The sequence below is a fragment of the Anabrus simplex genome, chromosome 9, assembly GCF_040414725.1.
Source record: "Anabrus simplex isolate iqAnaSimp1 chromosome 9, ASM4041472v1, whole genome shotgun sequence".
In the NCBI taxonomy this organism is placed as follows: Eukaryota; Metazoa; Arthropoda; class Insecta; order Orthoptera; family Tettigoniidae; genus Anabrus; species Anabrus simplex.
This window is the reverse complement of record NC_090273.1, coordinates 39,964,132-39,986,028: the sequence shown is the minus strand read 5'-3', so window position 1 is coordinate 39,986,028 and position 21,897 is coordinate 39,964,132. Positions and strand designations below refer to the sequence as shown.

The 21,897-nt window shown below is 41.7% G+C and overlaps 1 non-coding gene across 1 annotated transcript; it reads right to left on the bottom strand.

The window, feature by feature from the left end:
* Positions 1-21,334: 21,334 nt before the first annotated feature.
* On the bottom strand, positions 21,335-21,453 carry LOC136881367 (5S ribosomal RNA). The gene has a single exon (XR_010861030.2). It is a non-coding gene; the product is annotated as a 5S ribosomal RNA (ribosomal RNA).
* Between the last annotated feature and the right edge of the window lie 444 nt (positions 21,454-21,897).

Sequence of the window (21,897 nt, the reverse complement as noted above, 5' to 3'; positions counted from 1 at the left end):
TCGAAGTCCACTCAGTCCACGTGATTACAACTGAGGAGCTATCTGACGGCATTGTACGTGACAAGTATTATGATGACGATCGGATTCAGTGCAATAGTTGCAAAAAGTGGGCTGATCAAAACTACGCCAAAATTCATAGTGTCGTATTTTATTGCTTAGTGTTTCATAATAAATACAGTGTTTATATTTACCAGTCAAAATTATACGATCACCTGGTCCGAGTTACACGCTAGCGATCCAAATTATACGATAATTCTTTTGAATAAATATTACTTCTTAAAAAATCCTACAGATACTATTAACATTTATTTTGACAAAATCATCTGATACATTGTACTAATTATCGTGTGTACAATTTGTGAAATTTTCAATACGGTCAATACAGTTATGAATGTTTAAAGTTAAGTGGTCCAAATTGTACGGGCTTCCCTTATGTTAAAAGTTCATTTCACACTTCTAGGATATTCTATGTACGGCTCTTATTTGGTCCATCTTCAACTAAAATCAAAATCGATTAGTCACTGTAAAAGTGATACTTTCTATTGACAAAGATGCATATTAAAATATGTACATTAAAACACACACAATATCATACTGAAATGAAGGCTTCTTTTAAGACTTGCTTGATAGTTTACACGTTTGAAAATGTTCTGGAATAGTCATTAGTAAAATGTAAATAAAGGCTATACGAAGATGACAATTTTTTGATTTAATTTAATTGACCTTTGCTGTAAAAACATTTGGTCATCCTCCATGTAGAATGAACACTCACAGCACACATACAAAAATATGAATCAGCGCGCAAAGTTCTTATAAGAAATAAAAATCAATTCCTCCACATTCATTAAGTACATACAACCACAATGGATCTCTCTTGCGGGAGGGGAGGGGAAGAACATACAAAACACTGGCAAAAATGCCATGATGAGCGCAAAGTCAAATTCTTACTGTATATCCGCGGTTCTCAAAAATCCCATCACAGCATTGAGAACTGAATTGTTTTCACCTTGCAACACCAATGCAACGCTGATCGGGAACGGCACTTTTAGATAACATACTTCAGATAGAAAAATGCTTCGAGAAGCATCATAAAGGCCACACTTAAATAAAATATGGTTCATATCTCCATCCTGCGCATACTGACATCTACAGCGCGATGAATCTAAAACTCCTATGCGATGTAGAAGAAGGGAATGATCCATGATTTAGCCTCATTCGGATTACTGAAACCGTTAGACCTCGTGACCGATGAAACTTATAATACCATGACTTAGGAGGGATGTTGGGTTGTACGAGAGTATAAGTTCTACCTTTGTGAAGTTGAGATGTTTACCATTCCGTAGATCACTTGTGAAAAATTTGTTGTCGAAAAGTGGGAATAGAATAAAATCCATCCATGGGAGTTGCAGCGCTGTAAATAGATCTTCAGATGCACCACGTTTGACTAATACGTCAGCCTTTTCATTGCCAAACATTCCACTATGCCCTTTGACTCAAAGAAATGCTACGGAGCAACTAGAAGACTAGATGTTAAAAGCACGCTCCGCGATGTAATACAAGTAACCATGCGTTTGAAGATGCCACTGGAGATTTTGTAATTTCTTCATAACACTTTGGGAGACCGTAATGATGAGAGCGACATCAAATCCCTTGTTTTAACAAAAACAAAGTGAGCGTGTATAGCTAAAATTTCCGTTGTATAAATACAGGTTTCGGGCGGTAGTTAGAAGATACCACATTCTCCCCTTTGTTAGCAGTAATATGCATATCCCACCGAGTCATAGAATTTGGAACCATCCGTGAAGATATAAGTACTATTCGGACACATGGAGCGAATCAGAGCCGGAATGTAGTTCTGTGTATGAGCTTCTGTGGCGACAAATCTAGGTAGACAGTAAATAGGCAGTCGATGACGACACTGTTTGTTGCCGGCATGTATTGTAATGAATGCTGGTCTGAACTGCTGGAGTAATTACACTTATTTCGACTGCTGACACTTTTATTGGAACCGTGCCTTGTAAATGTTGTCAATATGGAATCTATTGACACAGAGTTAAGGTGGGGCAACTCATGAACTATCTTAATAAGTTGTGAAGTTCTCCTGTCTTCCAGCCCCTGATGTTGGTGTTGTCAGGTCAGACCTTTTTGACTTGTGGCAGACTTATTCCAGGGGAGCGATTGTAATGAGGATGAAGATGAAGTTATAAAATGTAAAAAAGAGGATGGCAGCCTATTTGCACTTCCCCTTAAAATAACGATAATCTATTCTCACTGTCTGGTTCATATTACTGACAAGAGTTTACTTATGGAAGCAAACGCACTGTGTGTAAGATACCAAGGTTCTCACGTTCTTCAAAAGCTGTAGTTTCTCTTCTGAGATATGCCAGACGAGAAGTCTCAACATCATACATCAAGCACGACGTTTATCTACCACAGCCTTACACGTCAACACAAACCGCGTTCTCCCCTCTTCGTCACAACCCTCTTCTGTTACTGACACTTCGCATAGCAGGAGAAACAAGCTGGATACATTTCAATCTACCTCCAGCGCTCGATGAGGAAGACCACTATTGGAATGATTGTAAGCCCTTGAACAACTAAGGTCATACGCCAAATAATACAATGAAACCTGTTTTAAAAGGACCCTCTATTAAGCGGAATCTTGCTTTTAATGAAAAATTATCCCAGTCCATTGACTTAGGCGTCAACTCCTACATTGTTACATGACAGATGTTACATTGCTACATCATGTTTCTGTCGCTAATGAAAATGAAAATCCTCAGCCTGTTTCCACTCATTCGATTGGGTCAGGAATGGAATGAATGAAGCCCCGATCTAGCGGAGAGGATAAGAATTGTGCCGGCTGCCCGAAACCCGTAGCACTCCTCAGGGGCAATGATTTATGACTGACAAATGAAATGAAGTGATATTGAAGAGTGTTACTGGAATGAAAGATAACAGGGAAAAACGGAGTACCCGGAGAAAAATCTGTCCCGCGGTTGGAAAGCAAAGCAGTCTTGACGTACTTGTATCCTGCACTCTAGTGGATGTAATTGAAGCGTTGAGTCACGCGGCCACTGGCACACTCTAAGCCCTCAACAACACATATAAAAGCCACAAAGCCATGCCAAACAGTATTTCGGACAGTGCCTTATGTGCCCGTGAGATCTGGCGCACATACTCAGACATTTACATTTGTAACAGTGACAGCCATGTTACTGTGGCAAAGTAACTATTACGTTATTTTTCAGCCATCTCTAATCTGCACACTTAAAGGAAAATTTATACTATATAGTGTCAAATTCCGAATACAGTATATAACGGGATATATTTTAGAATACTTCTTACACTCACTGAATGTGCCGAAACAGACTTTCATCCTCTCCCTTTCTCCTTCTCCTCTTCGTTGGCGGATGCAGAGGGGGACTCGGTCCACAAGTGATCCGACAGCTCTGTACTCCGACCGGCCAACGGAGCAGAGGAGGGGTGGCCACGGCTCTTCCGTGGCTTTATGCCTCTGTATTCGGAAGACGGAAAGGGGCTGGTCCCCACCGTCCTGATAATGGTTTTCCATTCTCATGAATTAAGGCGAATGCCGGGACATCTCCTAGTATAAGCCACGGCCGCTAACCTTCTCCGCACAACTCCCTCGCCTGACGGCGTTACCGTCTAGGTGGCCCGCCGTCCCCTTTAGGGACCCATTGAAAACTTTTAGTAGTAATAGTAGTAGTAGTAGTAGTAGTAGTAGTAGTAGTAGTGGTGGTGCAGTTATGAATTTGTATTTCTTGTTGAGCGGTCAGAGTAATATTCCCGCTTAGTTATCCGTAAAAATCCATCCTCATACGTAAAGGAAAATTTATATTATATAGTGGCATATACGAGGACCATTTAATACGGTCCCTATCAGTTAGAAATTGGAGGAGCGGCAGTTGCGCTGGTACGGATACGTACAACGTCGAGATGAAGAACCAAACCAAACCAAACCCCATGGCACTACAGCCCTTGAAGGGCCTTGGCCTACCAAGCGACCGCTGCTCAGCCCGAAGGCCTGTAGATTACGAGGTATCGTGTGGTCAGCACGACGAATCCTCTCGGCCGTTAATCTTGGCTTTCTAGACCGGGGCCGCTACCTCACCGTCAGATAGCTCCTCAATTCTAATCACGTAGGCTGAGTGGACCTCGAACCAGCCCTCAGGTCCAGGTAAAAATCCCAGACCTGGCCGGGAATCGAACCCGGGGCCTCCGGGTAAGAGGCAGGCACGCTACCCCTACACCACGGGGCTGGCTCCGCACGTCGAGATGAAGATCATCCCGTTAACAGAGCTCTTGCAATCGAGGAACGAAGGAGAGGACGCGGGCGCAACATGGTGGCGTACAGCCGAAAAGGCCTTGAATAGAAACGGCATTCCAGCAGCGGAGACATCCAACTGCACGGAGTACACTGTCTAAGGATCAGAATAGACGACCCTGAGTGATACTTGGGAGTATCCACTGTGGCCACACATACAACCAGGAAGGAAGGAAGGAAGGAAGGAAGGAAGGAAGGAAGGAAGGAAGGAAGAATAAGAATAAGAATAAGAAGAAGAGGTGGCTAAAATTCCTGATATGTTACGGGAGATGCATTGCACTTTTAGTACAAATCGTTAATATTCGAATACTTCCTCACTCACTGTATGTGCCCAAACCGAGTTTCTCTCTCTCTCTCTCCCTGAAAGCCATACGATAAACAGTTGATAACAATCTCAGTTTCAGCTCTTACACTCGTTTCTATAAAAACAAGTAGGAAACATCTTGAATATGTTTCATGTGGAATGATCTATCTTCATCCGTTAAGCAGAAAATAAAAATAACCCGTGCGACCTAAACTTCTCTTGAATAACGCAGCGTATAAATGCCATCTCTCTGGGGGACTATTTTGGAAGTTTCTCCTCTCTTCTTCAATCAGCGGGCACAGATTTCGTTATCGAGGGAGACTGCACGGACTTATTGATGTTGGAGGCACATTCAAAGTCATTTGCATTTTCTTTTCAGATGCAAATCTAGTTTATCACAAACTTTTACCCGCTTTATCAACTTTACTCAGTGAATCAATCGCTTAATGTCAGCCAAGTCAAGCAGGCCGCTGCATTTCAAAATAAAACAAGAACACACCGCGCATGCATTTACAAACATGAAAGACGAGAGAAGAAAAGATGGCTGCAGGCCTGAAGTAAAGCATGCCCGAGGAGAAAGCAATTCCTCGAATAATATCCGACACACAAGCGTACAGTGAAAACTATTATGCTCCGGGAAACAAAACACAGACGTGTAACAGTGAAGGGAGCGAATAGTAGAATAATAAAGCATTCCGCCAATTCTAACAATTGCGAAGTTCAAGGCATTCTACTTTTAGCGCTTGGTGTACGGATTAAATGGGGAAAAAAATGAAATGGCGTATGGCTTTTAGTGCCGGGAGTGTCCGAGGACATGTTCGGCTCGCCAGATGCAGGTCTTTTGATTTGATTTCCGTAGGCGACCTGCACGTCGTGATGAGGATGAAATGATTATGAAGACGACATATACACCCAGCCCCCGTGCCAGCGAAATTAACCAATGATGGTTAAAATTCGCGACCCTGTCGGGAATCGAACACGGGACCCCTGTGACCAAAGGCCAGAACGCTAACCATTTAGCCATGGAGCCGGGCACGGACTAAGTAAAGAACGGAGATAGATCAATTGTCTGTAGGAATATGTGCACCATCTTTCCTTCGATGGGGGCGGTAAAACATGTCGTAAAAGGCGACTAAAGGAGGAAACCCCCAAGGGATATCAGCTTGACAGCATATGATGTCGTCTATATGGAGGGGTGTACCAGGTATATGCGTAAGTTTTTGCCGGGTTTTGTGGTAAAGTAAACACATAATTATCAAGGGAAACTCATTCTTCGTTTATCCAAAATATTGGCCATTGGCTTCTACACACTTCGCCCAGCTTTGTGGTAAGTTATGAATACCATGAAAGAAAAAATGCTTGCCTTTTGCGACAAACCATTCGTCAAGCCACTTTCCAACTTCCTCGAAATTGCTGAAGTGCTGCTCTGCGATGATCGCGTCTGAAGAGGTGACAGATGGCGCCAGTACGGGGCAATACGGCGGGTGCAGATGGATGTTCCATCCAAGCGAATTGAAGGTGTCTTGCACTGGTTTTGCTGCGTGAGACGGCGCATTGCCGTGTAACAAAATCACTCTGGCATGTCTTCTGGCCCATTCCGGTCGTCTTTCGATCAATGCGTGATTTAAATTAATCATTTGTTGGCGATAACGTAGTGCATTAACGGTTTCGCCGTGCTTCAAGAGTTCATAAGTACACAATACCGCTCTGGCCCCACCAGACACAAAGCATGGTCTTCTTGGCAATACAATTTGGCCTTGGTGTTGAAGGATCTGTTTCGCCAGCTGACAGCAACGATATTCTCCGCTTTGGGTTTTCAAAATAAATCCATTTTTCGTCACCCGTCACAATTCGGTACAGAAATGATTTTCTTTCGTGGCGTTGAAGTGGCATTTCACAAATGACTTTGCGATTTTCCATTTGCCGTTCATTCAAATCGTGTGGGACCAATTTTCCGAGTTTATTGATCTTCCCCATTGCTCGTAAACGTCTGCTGATTGTTTCTTGCGATACATTTAATGCTTGTGCCACCTGCTGTTGAGTTTGAGTTGGATCATCATCCAGAGCGCACACTGTCTTTCACATCGAAATCACCACGTTTAAATCGTCGAAACCATGTCTCGCATGTTCTAATCGATGGAGCGTGTTAACCATATATTTCTACCAGCAAACGATGACTTTCCACAACCTTTTCCTTTTGATTAAATAAGAAAAGCAATGCGTTCGGCAAGTGTTTTTTTCCAGACACAACGTCGACATGATCACTGAACGATACAACACAGACGTTAGTGCTTGGCAGACTCAACTTGTGTGTGATGGTAGACGAACAAACTGACGTATGTGTCAAATTCATACGCCGGGTACTGTTTGCTGGCGCCATCTCTTGGTATAATATAATTTCGTGTGGCTATTTCTCGCCGAGTGAAGCCCTTGTAAGGCAGACCCTCCGATGAGGGTGGGCGGCATCTGCCATGTGTAGGTAACTGCGTGTTATTGTGGTGGAGGACCGTGTTATGTGTGGTGTGTGAGTTGCAGGGATGTTGGGGACAGCACAAACACCCAGCCCCCGGCCAATGGAATTAACCAATGAAGGTTAAAATCCCAGACCCGGCCGGAATCGAACCCGGGACCCTCTGATCCGAAGGCAAGTACGCTGGCCATTCAGCCATCTCTTGGTGAAACCGGAAAAGACTTCTGTATACACCTGGTAGATCCTGCAGGAAATTTGTGTTTATTTAGGGTTTTGAATTTTGTTTTATATTTAATGTTTAATATCAGTTTCTTGTAAATCTCTGTTTATTTCTATTACGCAATTAGTATGGTTTTTCTAAGCTATTGCTTTCTTTAGACTTGTCTTTGTTAGCCTATTGTTATTCATTCTGCACAGGTGACCGTAAAATTCTAATCGATTTTTTAAATAATTGTATCTCTGATTTTTCTTTGATTTGGTATATTTTTGTGGTTTAATTTTCCATTCAAAGTCAATATTTGCAGTATGGTCTTACAATTTTTTGTCATTTCTCTCTTATTTTTCGATAGTATTTTATTTTGTGAAATACCACCAATATCTAGAGTTTTCTGATGCCTCAAATGCTTCTGAAATGACGACTGTGTGGTAGTACCGTAATTCTGTGTTTTGTGACTTTTTGCATCTGTTTTACTAATTCCGCATACTTTATGCCATTCCTTCCTTCTCTGCTTGCTATTTTCTAATATATTGCTGTTTTCTTATATATATCAATGATATGTGTAAAGAAGTGGAATCAAAGGCTGTTTGCAGATAATGTTATTCTGTACAGAGTAATAAGTGTTACAAGATTGTGAGCAACTGAAAAATGACCTCGAAAATGTTGTGAGATGGACAGCAGACAATGGTATGTTGATAAACGGGGTTAAAAGACAGGTTGTGAGTTTCACAAATAGGAAAAGTCCTCTCAGTTTTAATTACTGATTGATGGGGTGAAAGCTCCTTTTGTGGATCATTGTAAGTACCTAGGCGTTAATATAAGGAAGGATATTCATTGGGGTAATCACATAAATATGATTGTTAAAAAAGGGTACAGATCTCTGCACATGGTTATGAGGGTTGTAGTAAGGATGTAAAGGAGAGGGCATATAAGTCTCTGCTAAGACCCCAACTAGAGTTTGGTTCCAATGTATGGGACCCTCACCAGGATTACTTAATACAAGAACTGGAAAATATCCAAAGAAAAGCAGCTCGATTTGTTCTGGGTGATTTACGACAAAAGAGTAGTGTTACAAAAATGTTGCGAAGTTTGGCTCGACTAATTGGTATGTTCCGAGCTATCAGTGGAGAGATGGCGTGGAATGACTTCAGTAGATGAATATGTTTGAGTGATGTCTTTAAAAGTAGGAAAGATCACAATATGAAGATAAAGCTGGAATACAAGAGGATAAATTGGGGAAAATATTCATTTGTAGATAGGGGAGTTAGCGATTGGAATAACTTACCAAGGGAATGTAAATCTCCAGTTTCTTTGAGATCATTTAAGAAAAGGCTACGAAAACAACAGATAGGGAATCTGCCACATGGGCGACTGCCCTAAATGCAGATCAGTAGTGAGTGATTGACTGACTGATTGATTGATTTGAATGACTTAATCACGACAGTTGAATAATCTCACCCAGATACTTCAATGTATCTACTTGGCAGATTTTATTTCCGTACTTGGTAATTAAAGGTTAGCTGTTGAATTCTGATTTAGTTGCTTGCATATACTCCATTTTTTAAAATATGAAAGTTGTAGTCCGGATTTTTGCTCCCATGTCACGAAAAATTTCTAGGGACTCGATTGCTTCTTTGTCTACTGTTAGAGAAGATGGCAAGATCTTCTGCAAAGACTGACCAATCAAAGAGAATTTTGTTTTGAATAAGTTTGTTGTTATTATTATTATTATTATTATTATTATTATTATTATTATTATTATTATTATTATTATTATTATTATTATCCCATTTTCAATACTCTTGCCGCAAATATCCCAAGACGCGACGCATCACAAGAACGGATCACTCTATACGCCTCCCGTCATAAGATCGTGTCATCTTGAGCGTTCTCTTATTGGCTGCCAAAATAATTGGCAGAGGAAGGGAAGGGGAAGCAATATCTTGTGTGTTGGCAGCTTGCTCTGGCTTTGTGCCTGGCTCAATGAGGTGATGAAGAGCTAGGATGATCCCGTAATGCGGCGCATTGAGCATTACACGACGCCTATTAGCAATAACACAATCTGGGCGCACATAACTAGTTGACAGCTGTTATACGCACATGCGCAGTGGAACCACCACGTTATTGTGTGCCTTCAGTAATTGCGGATTATCTGTTCAATGTTTGAACGATATTTACTGGTTAAATTAATGGATGTGAAAATATAGCCTTAAATTAATGTTGTGTAATGCACTGCATTTCCAACATCACCATCACCCTCGAAATGTGATTATCTGTTCATAACAGAAACAGGACTTGAGACAAAAGAAAAACAGTTTCTTTTTAACCCTTGGTTGTTTAATGGTATATTTAAATATCACTTTTAACACGTTACTTTTTGAAATCGGAAGTATACCTTCTACAAATCTTGATATTGTTAGGTGAAGAAAGATAAGATTAGATGTGTTATTTATTCTGGGTAGTCGCCTAAGTTGTGTGTGAAATGTATATGATGATGCAGGATTTAGAATGTTAAACTAGTAGAATTTCTTGTCGAATTTTCTTTCCATGGAACTGCTTGTTATCTCTAGTCGTTGTAGTGGTGTGGTTGGGTAGTTAGATTTTAACTTATACTTTATTATCACTTGTAATGTTAAGCTAGTAGTAAAATGAAATTAAATGGCGTATGGCTTTTCAAGTGCCGGGAGTGCCCAAGGACAAGTTCGGCTCGCCAGATGCAGGTCTTTTGATTTAACGCCCGTCGGCAACTCGCGCGTTGTGATGAGGATGAAGTGATGATGAAGACGACACATACAGCCAGCCCCAGTGCCAGAGGAATTAACCAATTATGGTTAAAATTCCTGACCCTGCCGGGAATCGAACCCGGGACCCCTGTAGCCAAAGGCCAGCACGCTAACCATTTAGCCATGGAGCTGGACAGCTAGTAGTAAGCTCAGCCTATAGTATTATAAGCCGTAATGTTAAGCACTGGTTATACTTTCTTTCTTTCTTTCTTTCTTTCTTTCTTTCTTTCTTTCTTAATCTGTTTTCCCTCCAGAGTTGGCTTTTCCCTCGGACTCAGCGAGGGATCCCACCTCTACCACCTCAAGGGCAGTGTCCTGGAGCTTCAGACTCTGGGTCGGGGGATATAACTGGGGAGGATGACCAGTGCCTCGCCCAGGCGGCCTCACCTGCTATGGTGAATATGGGCTTTGCGGGGGATGGGAAGACTGGAAGCGATAGACAAGGAAGAGGGAAGGAAGCGGCCTTGGCCTTAAGTTAGGTACCATCTCGGCATTTGCCTGGAGGAGAAGTGGGAAACCACGGAAAACCACTTCCAGGATGGCTGAGGTGGGAATCGAACCCACCTGTACTCAGTTGATCTCCCAAGGCTGAGTGGACCCCGTTCCAGCCCTCGTACCACTTTTCAAATTTCTTGGCAGAGCCGGGAATCGAACCCGGGCCTCCGGGGGTGGCAGTTAATCACACTAACCAGTACACCACAGAGGCGGACACTGGTTATACTTAAGAATGTTAAACTAGTAATATTTCTTGTTATATTTTCTATCCATTGAATTGCTTGCTGTACTTGTGTTGTTGTGATTTTGTGTTGTTGATGTTGGGTAATTATGTTTTAACTTTATCCTATTAACACACTACTGTAAGTGTCCACTGCCACTGGGATAATTTCCCAATTGCGATGTATTTGTTAATAATAATATCTGAGCCTACAGAAGGTCTGGAAAAACTGCTGAATGGTATGGGCAGTCTTGGAGAAGGAATATAAGAAGTCCAATAAGTCCAAAACAAAAGTTGCAGTCGAACGAAGTTAGGTGATGCATGAGATATTAGATTAAGATTTTTTTTTTTTTAATTTTGGTTTACGTCGCACCGACATAGATAGGTCTTATGGTAACATTGGGATAGGAAAGACCTAGGAGTGGGAAGGAAGCGGCCGTGGCCTTAATTAAGGTACAGCCCCAGCATTTGTTTGATGTGAAAATGGAAAACCACGGAAAATCTTCAGGGCTGCCGACAGTGGGGTTCGAACCCACTATCCTCCGGAGGCAAGCTCAAATTTATAAATTAAGTCTTAAAGGAAGTAGATGAATACTGATAGCTCCGAGTTCGTTTTTCGCCCAGATCAAGGATTTTAATTCTGGACTGAGAAGTAGGAAGAAAGCGCAGAGTGAGAAGATGTCGCTACTCACCTAGTATACATAGACGGCCACTGGTTACAATGATGTAGGGACATTTATTACTCTAATTCCAGATAGAACCCCAGTCCAAAAACAAATCTAGTATGCCAATATTGCCGCATTACAATGTGTTATGTTCTCTTTGTAGATAAACAGGGAATAATCACCAACTTCAGGTGTGGGTGTATTGTAAAGGCAGTGATGTAATAGAGAAAGCCGTGAAGCGTTTGGTAAAATAACTTCATTTCAGGGTGTTCACAAAACGCGCAGCTTTTGTTGCGGTAGTAGATAAAAGACATGTACTTTATATTTCTATAAAAACAAGGCGACTGTCCAGTTACGTGCCAGAAGCGACCGTCCCGGATGCGACCACCCTGATATCGTGTCGCTAGCGACCAATCTGCCAGTCAGTCAGTCACCAGTAATCTGTATCTAGGGAATCGTCGAAGTGACAGATTGCCTATCACTTGTTTACCTAGCCTTTTCTTAAATTATTTCAGCGATTTTGGAAATTAATCGAACATTTCCCTTGGTAAATTGTTCCAATCTCTAACTCGATTTCTTGTGTATGTGTGTTTGGTATTCAGCCCGAAGGCTGGCTTGATCCTCCATAGCTCCGCCAACAGCTGCCATAGATAGCCTAGGCTTCACTGAAGAGGCATACTAGGAAGTGAAGAGTGAGGTAGTTTCCCATTGCTTTCCTCACCGGGACAGAAGCTGCTATTGCATAGCAGTCTGCCAAGCCCACTGAAATGCAAGCACCAACTGACCCTATGAGCGATATTTTAACATCACTCATAACAGGGACTGGCTGCATAAGGAATGGCGTTATTAACATCGCTCATACCTCGGTCACTTTCATATTGTCAAAGCCAAAATGAGACTGAGACAGGTCAGGGAAAATAACAAATTTATTCTCACCCATACCAGAAGATATAGTGCACTGTAAAAACTACATCTCGCCAGCAAAGGCATACTCAATTTGTTATAAACGAATATTTGACTCAATATGTCCTCTTGAATTCCAACTTCATCTTTATATTGTGATCTTTCCTACTTTTAAAAGCACCACTCAAACGTATTCATCTACCAATGTCATTCCACTCCATCTTCCACTGATAGCTCGGAACATACCCTTTATTCGAGCAGCTCGTTTCCTTTCTCCCAAGTCTTAGCGTAACGGTGCAAACATGAAACCTGAAAATTACGGCATTGTGATCCTCTCTCCAAGATCTGTTGTGTTAATTTGGTGCATCAGTTACCCTCCATGCTGTATATATACCTACTAGAATGTGGTTTGATTTTGTAATATGATCTCACGAAACTTCAAAGTATCTGAATAAATGCTACTATTTCTTATGATTGCTTGCACGTCTTCATATTTTATTTTTTAGCGCAAAACTTTCAGTGTTGAGAGGTCCGAGGACAAATTCGGCTCGCCCGATCTGTAGCTCATTTTCCCGGTACACCCCACGGGAGTGAGCTACATGTACTATACTGCTAATAATAAGAGTTGATGTCTGACATTTCTTAGAGGGAGGTCCGTTTACTGCCTGCCGAGGCGGGATAGAGGGAGTGGCTGTGTGGTTGCCATGGAAACGAGGGTGGGGCGACTGCGGTTGCCATGGAAATAAAACTTCAGGGTCAGCTCGTCTTGCTGGGAGTTGCCAAACCTGTCAGGGTCACTGGTAAGAACCTGATTGTTTGTATAAGAGTGATCGCAAATGGGACGACACCGCCTGGCCAGGTAGTCTACAACAGATCACAGCGGTCAGAATGAACGAGGGAACAAGTGAGCCGGAAGCGAGGGGTAAGAGTATGTAGAAAGGAATGCTGGAATGTGGCAACATCGTGAAATGGCACGTGCAGTGCTCCTCCCTCCAACCTTACCTGTCAGACGCCAACTTTAGTTAAGTCTAGTATAGTATGTGAGGGTGTAATTGTACGAGCTACGAATGGGAAGGAAGTGGTCGTGGCCATAAGAAAGGTACATTCCGGCGTTCGGCTGGAAATGAAAATATTCGAGGATGGCCAACGGGGTATTCGAACCCAGCCGTCTCCCGAAATAGCCGTAACAGACAGTGGCGTAACACACTGAGATAACTTGTTTGGTGACTTCTCCCAGACATGGAAACGCATCTCCATACATGGGCATGTTGTAGGATAAAACATAAACGCATCACCATATTTCGTGTTGTAAAAAGTGCAGTTTCCCGCAGTAGATTCTTCAAAAGCACCTTAGGAAGATGTTGCTCTGTCATTTCTGTTTCTCGAAAATCCAGGGAATGAACTTAATGATCCCCAAGAATTGTGTTTGTAGATAAGGTAACTGTAAAACAAATATAATCATGGGGTCGAGTGGTTCAGGCGGTTGAAGCGCTGGTCTTCGAACCCCAAATTATCAGGTTTGATTCTGGCTCAGTCCGGTGGTATTTGAAGATGCTCAAATAAGTCAGCTTCATGTCGGTAGAATTACTGGCACTCAAGAGAACTCGTGCGCGCTTAAATTTCAGCATCTCGGCGTCTCCGAAAAGCGTAAACGTAGTTAGTTGGACGTAAAGCAAATAACATTATTATTACTTTATTAATTATTATATATCGCATCCGGCACGACACCGACTGTCCAACTCAGTTCTTAGCTCTTAGTTCTTCTTCTTCTCCTTAATCTGTTTACCCTCGAGGGTTGGTTTGTCTCTCAGACTCAGCGAGGGATCCCACCTCTACCGCCTCAAGGGCAGTGTCCTGGAGCGTGAGACTTTGGGTCGGGGATACAACTGGGGAGAATGACCAATACCTCGCCCAGGCGGCCTCAACTCATTATTCATAATTATATTCTTACTACTCATTATTCATAGTTATATTCTTAGTACTCATTATTCATAATTATACTCTTAGTACTCATTATTCATAATTATATTCTGCACTTTACGTACGATTTATATTATATAGATGATATGATCTCTTTTTTTCTAAAGTGTGGTTACTTTTGTTAATGGTATTACTGTTACTATTGTCCATATTATCATATTATTGTCATCAGTAGTTATTATTAAGTGTTCTAGGTTAAGACTGGTTAAGTGTAAGAAAGGGAATACATCCCTAACTTTGCCAGGATAAATAAAACATATTACTTACTTACTTACTTACTTACCTGCTATGCTGAACAGGGGCCTTGTCAGGGGATGGGAAGATTGGAAGGAATAGACAAGGAAGGGGGAAGGAAGCGGCCGTGGCCTTAAGTTAAGTACCATCCCGGCATTTGCCTGGAAGAGAAGTGGGAAACCACGAAATACGACTTCGAGGATGGCTGAGGAGGAAATCGAACACCCCTCTACTCAGTTGACCTCTCGAGGCTGAGTGAACTCCGTTCCAACCCTTGTACCACTTTTCAAATTTCTTGGCAGAGCCGGGAATCGAACCCGGGCCTCAGGGGGTAGCAGCTAATCACAGTAACCACTACACCACAGAGGCGGACAGCTCTTAGTTCTCCGGTTCATTTTCTTTTCATCAAGACACATTTAAGACGTACCAAGGGACCCCAAAGGAATAAATATACTGTAGTGCCCTTGGAATATAAACACACTATTTTTCAGCACTTCATGAGAAATAAAAGGAAGCTGGCTGGCACTGTTATTTATATGTACAGAACTTTTCACGGCCCAACACGAACTTTGAATTTAGCTTCATAAACGAGTGGTAATTTAGGTGATGTGTTTTTAGCTCTGCCGCATTAATCACTGTGCGCGGCCCATTGTTCTCCTTAAATACAGATACGTGTACGTTGGACGCGCTCCAGCAGTGCAGTCCACTCTCTTTTTGCTTACGATGCGTATTCAGGCGTTGAAGGCCAGCAGATCAACGGAACGGTGGCTTCATCTGTCCCATGGATGTGCAAGTAATACTGACTCGTCATTTTCAGTGAGTTTTTTCTCTCTTTTGTATCGGCAAGTCTCTATCATACTGCTACACCGACGACAGGACAGCGTTAAAATATTTCTGAAAAGAAAGAATTGTAATTTTATTTCAAATCTAATGTCCTGATCATAGTAATAGGACATCAAGTTTTCGTGGAATCCGAACCTCAGAAACGTGACATTTCATTTCTACAATTCCTTATCATTATACCTATAATATATCTGTTTGTGTGCGATGTCCAGCCAAATCTACGGCACACAGAGATCTGAAATTTTGAACATAGTAGATTGAAGGGGGTCAGAATGCACCTCGAAGCTGCATTTTTCATTTTCGTTTTCGCTGGTGAGTTACGAACGAAAAACCGTCTGAAAACATGTGTGTGGATATGACAATCCAATGTGCTGTCACCAGGATTAAATGTATAGATTCATTGTCGCTAGGCAAGGTACATAGGATAGATAGAGAACACAAGTCAAGGAGCCATTTAAGTCCATGGTGTAGGAAGCCATTTTCGGCCCCATCGCCCATCTGCGAGCTTGCGTTCGGGAGTTAGTGGGCTCGAACTCCACTGCCCTGGTTTACCATTTTCATAACAGGCAAATGCTGGGATTTTACCTTAATTAAGGCGACGGCCGCTGCCATATTATTGGATGTAGGTCATGATGCTACATATTGCTTTCGAATTATCGGAACTCTTTATCTTCCCTGTGGGTGGAGTGAAAGGATATGTCGTAAGATACTACTAAGAGCGGAGAACCAAATAATGTGTAGTCGCTCTCTCGTCTTCTAAGTCCAAAAACATATCTACGCTTTTCCGAGCGGCGGAGAAATTTACAGATCGTACCTTAGGAAGAAGAGAGTCACAAATTCACAAATGGTACTTTTGAGAAAATTACAATGTATGAATTTAAATATATATATATATAAACTGAATTTACTGCCCTGTTTTTCAATCTTACATTGCAATTATCTCAGAAGTATCATTTTGCACTTGTAGCCGTCTTATCCACAAGGTGCAAAATATCTCTTTTGATAATAAAATTATATAAAAACTTGGACTTTATTTACAACATAAGGTTAAACACAGTAAATTTGAGAGCGGAATGAATGGGATAATGTGCTTTAAAATTCTAGAAACAAATACGTAAATAAAGGGAGGTAATACATATGCAAGGGTGCCGTCATGGCCGGGTGACGTCCAAACTCGAATAATACATATTCAATGCTGAGTAATACATATTCAGCACGTCATGAGCCAAGATGGTTTACTTGATGATACACGCAACACACAACATGATATACTATTTGTATTTCTTTCAGTATTCTCGCTCTTTACACAAGAAGAATGATAACAAAAATGAACTCACAACTATTCTCTCTCTCCGAGACTAAGTCTCACGCTCCGGTGAACAAGTATGACTCTCAAGATATATATCACTCCCAAAGCGAGGATTATAGCTAGCCTATACTCTCACAGCCCCGACTAAATCCAAACCACTTTTCTTGATAATGCACACCTGAGTTACACAGTATTTCACTATAACGTCGCCAGCTAATCATGAGAAGGTCAGCAACTTACGGTGAAATTGATATAAATTAGATTTCATTCCTCCTATAGAAATATTAAAATAGCAATAGAGACTTAGCCGTGTGAGTGTCTCAGATGGCACAGTGCTGGCTTTCTGAGTCCAAGTTCTATCACTGCTCAGTCCAGTGGTATATGGAGCCCAATATATCCGCTAACCTCGTGTCGGTAGATATACAGAACTTCTACAGGGCAAGATTGTCTTGTTATATTCAGAGATGAGACTGAGACAAACCTATGACGAAACCAACATTATTATTATTATTATTATTATTATTATTATTATTATTATTATTATTATTATTATTATTTGGTTTCGGCCAGCTATGGATCACGCTATTTCAACCGTTGAACACTCGCCCAGTACTCCCGCATCCTTCCTCGGAGAGCTTCCTTCCGTTTTTCGGTCCACGTCTCGCCTGTCGTCATTTTAAGTTTTGTTCGAAAACTCTGTCGACCTTCAAGTTTCTTCTTTAAAGGGTCACGTTTCAAGATGTCATCACGTAAGATTCCTAGTTCTTGTAAATCCTTTTCCACCTCGGTGTACCAGACTCCTTTAGTTTTCTTATTTAAAAAATAGGCGAAGATACGAGTGGACAATGTGTCTGGTCTCATTCCTCCTTTTCGTAATAGTGTCTGTTATTTTCTCCATATACAGATATGATAATAATAATAATAATAATAATAATAATAATAATAATAATAATAATAATAATAATAATAATAATAATAATAATAATAATAATAATAATAATAATAATTTTCATCAACATTGGTACTATTCAGTTCCTTCCTGATATAGGTTTTCCATTTTAATTTAGGCCTGGCCTTCTATTGCCTGCCTCTCCACTCTGTGCACTACATAACTGCTGGTGTTCGCTGAAGATGACCGAACCATTTCATTCGATTCTCCCTCAGTTTCTCAGAGACTGGTGTTACTCTCAGAGTTTGGTGAATGATGTTATTTGGAATTTCGTCCAGCCTGGTTACTCCACAGGCCCATCGGTGCATCTTCATCTCAGCCACATGCAGTTTCTGTTCATCTTTCTGCTTTGTAGCCCAGCACTCCGAACAAAAAATTGACCTTTTCGCAAGCGCAATCGTTACTCACTCAAATCTCCAACCCGGACGGAAATTAAACCCAGAGCTCCCTGAACCGAAAACAACGATGCTAACCATTCAGCCAAAGAGTTTGGAAAAACAGCTACCAATATCTCTGTCGTTATTAATTCCATGGAAAAGAGGAGTATATTATTTTACAAACAAACAAACAAACACACAAACAAACAAACAAACAAACAAACAAACAAACAAACAAACAAACAAACAAACACACCTACGTCTTTCTGGAGACATGTATTTTGAGATGGCCATTGTTAGCTAAATTTTACCCCGTTCATTACATGTACATTATTTAAAATCAATCTAGTTACATGGCGGCACTGACTTCATTGGCGCCTGTGCTAAAGTCCGTATAGTCGGTGGTAATTCTTTCTCCTAGTAAATATACCGCACAAAGGATAAGGCAGTGCTTATGAACGCAGCAATTTATCGGCTTGCATTCATCGGATAGTTCCACAGAGCTTATGCATTCGCTTCATTAACTAACGGATAATAAAAGGCGTGACGGGGATATTATTGTACGTAATTTTTAATGCTACCGTCGTATTATAAATGGTTATTTTATTGGAACTTCAGGCTGCAGAACACTGTGTTCTGTCTCTATCCATATTCATCAACATGACAAAAACAATACGGTCTATATTTAAAAAACATATGAGCAGCACAAAAAAATTGGTTTTTCATGATACATTTTATGCATCGATAGACGCATGAATATGTAAATACATGCATAATTATATTGATACTGTTAATTACTGATTAGTTTCCCAGTATACGTGGAAGAGACGAATGTGCGCGTCATTACGAAGCATACCTGGCAAATTCAAATATCCCCCAGTACAGCTGTTCCCAAACTGGTGACAGAGATTTACAAAGGGGCACAGACCACTTACTCAGGTGTACCTTAACTACCTTTACGCCGAATATTAAGGCAGGGGTGCAAATAAACGGGCGCCCACACGGCCCAGGCCTCTAATTTATTTCCACGGGCCCCTAAAATTCCAATAATACGGGTGACAGAATTTAAAATAATTAAAAAAGAACATGAGAACCTCCGTGGCTGAGGCGGCAGCGCGCCGGCCTCTCACCGCTGGGTTCCGTGGTTCAAATCCCGGTCACTCCATGTGAGATTTGTGCAGGACAAAGCGGAGGCGGGACAGGTTTTTCTCCGGGTACTCCGGTTTTCCCTGTCATATTTCATTCCAGTAACACTCTCCAATATAATTTCATCTGTCAGTCATTAATCATTGCCCCAGAGGAGTGCGACAGGCTTCGGCAGCCTGCACAATTCCTATCCTCGCCGCTAGATGGGGGCCTCATTCATTCCATCCCTGTCCCGGTCAAAAGACAGGAAACAGGCTGTGGGTTTTTCTAAAAATGAACATCGCCGAAATATATACGTTCTACAATGAATGTTCCGAATTTTTAAAACGGTGTGTTATTTTGCGACGTATGTGACTTATGAGAGTAAAAACATGTAAATAAGATAAATATTAGTGACGGAGCTTAATTTGATCTCAAAGTAACTAACGAAGCCAATAGCTGATTTTAAACACGCCTATATGGAATAGATGTAGCCAGTCCAAAGCAGAGAGAGAAGGCGTTAGGTACTTTCTAGATGGCCCACCCCTCCCCTTCGGGGAGGGGAATGAAAACCTTTCCTAGATCCTAGGTGCTGGGAATCAGTAAAATCAGTAAAATTCACTTGACTTTTCAAAGCCGATCAGGCCGCCTCAGATGCCCAAGCTTTAAATATTTACGATAGGAGGTTCGATAGCCCGTCGAATAATCTTTTTTTGCTATTTGCTTTACGTCGCACCGACACAGATAGGTCTTATGGCGACGATGGGATTGGAAAGGCCTAGGAATGGGAAGGAAGTGGCCGGGGCCTTAATTACGGTACAGCCGCAGCATTTTCCTGGTGTGAAAATGGGAAACTACGGAAAACCATCTTCAGGATTGCCAACAGTGGGGTTCGAACCAACTACCTCCCGATTACTGGATATTGGCCGCACTTAAGAGACTGCAGCTATCGCGCTTGGTGCTAATAATCTTTACTGCGAACGGCCCTGCAGGTGGCGATTGTCACTATTCTTAGGGCCACCTTTCGAATAGACTAAACCTTTGTCCGAGGACTGACTTCTTCTTAACACAATATCGCTCATCGGAACTGGGAGCTAAGTGTATTAGTTCAGGAGAAATTAAATTTAAAACTTTTTGAATTATTTAAGACTAGGTGACCCGTGCGAGAAATTTCACATGTTCATAAAGTATGTGGTGGAGTAGCCTCCTGGTGAACTACGGGTGAACCAAGGAATATGCAAATCAGTACATTAGACAGTCCTACTAACCACTTAATGTAATCTTTGATTTTTAAACATTTATGGTATCCACTTGAACGGAAGCAAATGCAAGTGCATTATTATACTGACGAACGTTCCGGAATTAATTTTTGGTGTTACTATCATTCTTTTCTGAACTGATAATTACAGCATAATATAATGATATAAAACAGGCATCCCAGCGGCCAAAATGTGAAGTGGACAGCAATGATAGCGCGTATTTTCCTACAGCAACAGTATTTGCAAATCGCACACTTCGTACAATTTTTAAACTCATATATTAAATAAATTATCGATATTTACGAAACGAGAGTGCAATTCGTCACTGCTAATGTCTGTTCTCATTCTTCTGAATGCTCATTTGTCACGATCGGTTACTTATGAGCACCGCAAAAGTGATCTATAGTACTGAACTAATATATATGGTACTGTATTATAGACGAAACATATCAATAGATGCAATGCTTAAGCGCTACAAGGCAAGTGAGGAACGCAGTACTGACGCTAGGGGCAGAGCAAGTAGAGAAAGAAGAAAGAAAGATTCTGAGAAAGATAGCAAAGCAAAGTCTTCTCCGTACAGGCCATGAAGGGCCTTGGAGGGGTGGAAGGTAAATGCTTCCACTATCCGTAACCTCGGCACTTGACGGGGTAGAGTGGTTAGCTCTACGCCCGGCCACCTTTGCTCTCAGGAATTAACCTGGTACTCATTTTTGGTGTAGGCTGCACATCCGGAAGTGGAAATCTCTTTTTTTAAATTTTACCACTTCCTGACGGTGATTCGAACTCACGTCCTTCCGGATGAACCGAGCACGCCTTTACCGCCTCGGCCAGGCATCCCCTAAAAAGGGAATTGAACCAACGGCACGTTGTGTTCCCAAGCGGTCACCCATTCAAGTACTGACCACGCCCAATGTTGCTTAACTGCGGTGATCGGACGAGAACCGGTGTATTCAACATGGTATGACCGTTAGCTTCTGAGAAAGATAGTAGGACAAAAAAGAGGATGTGAAAGATGGAAAAGAACAACAAGAGAATGATGAATTGTACCGAAACATGGGGACGAACTCCGAAGAAATAAGAGTCAAAGGAGCAAGATTTGCTGGACATGTGATCAGGATGGCCATGGGGAGTATGGGAGTCAACGGGTAGGACGAGAAGAAAGACAGGAACTAAATGGTTTGTCTGGACTGAGATGGGAATCGAGGTGGAAGAACCGAGAACTGGAGAAATAAATATACACCAACCAAAACGCCACAGCTCAATGACAGAGAAATGTACAGGAAAAGGATAGAGAAACACCGGGGAGGAGACAATAGAAGATCAGCTGAAGAACGGGAGAGAAGAAGAGAGAGGATGAAGAGGTTCTGGGAGCAGAAGAAGAAAACCCAAACCATGACAAAGCTGTCCGTGGTCCTA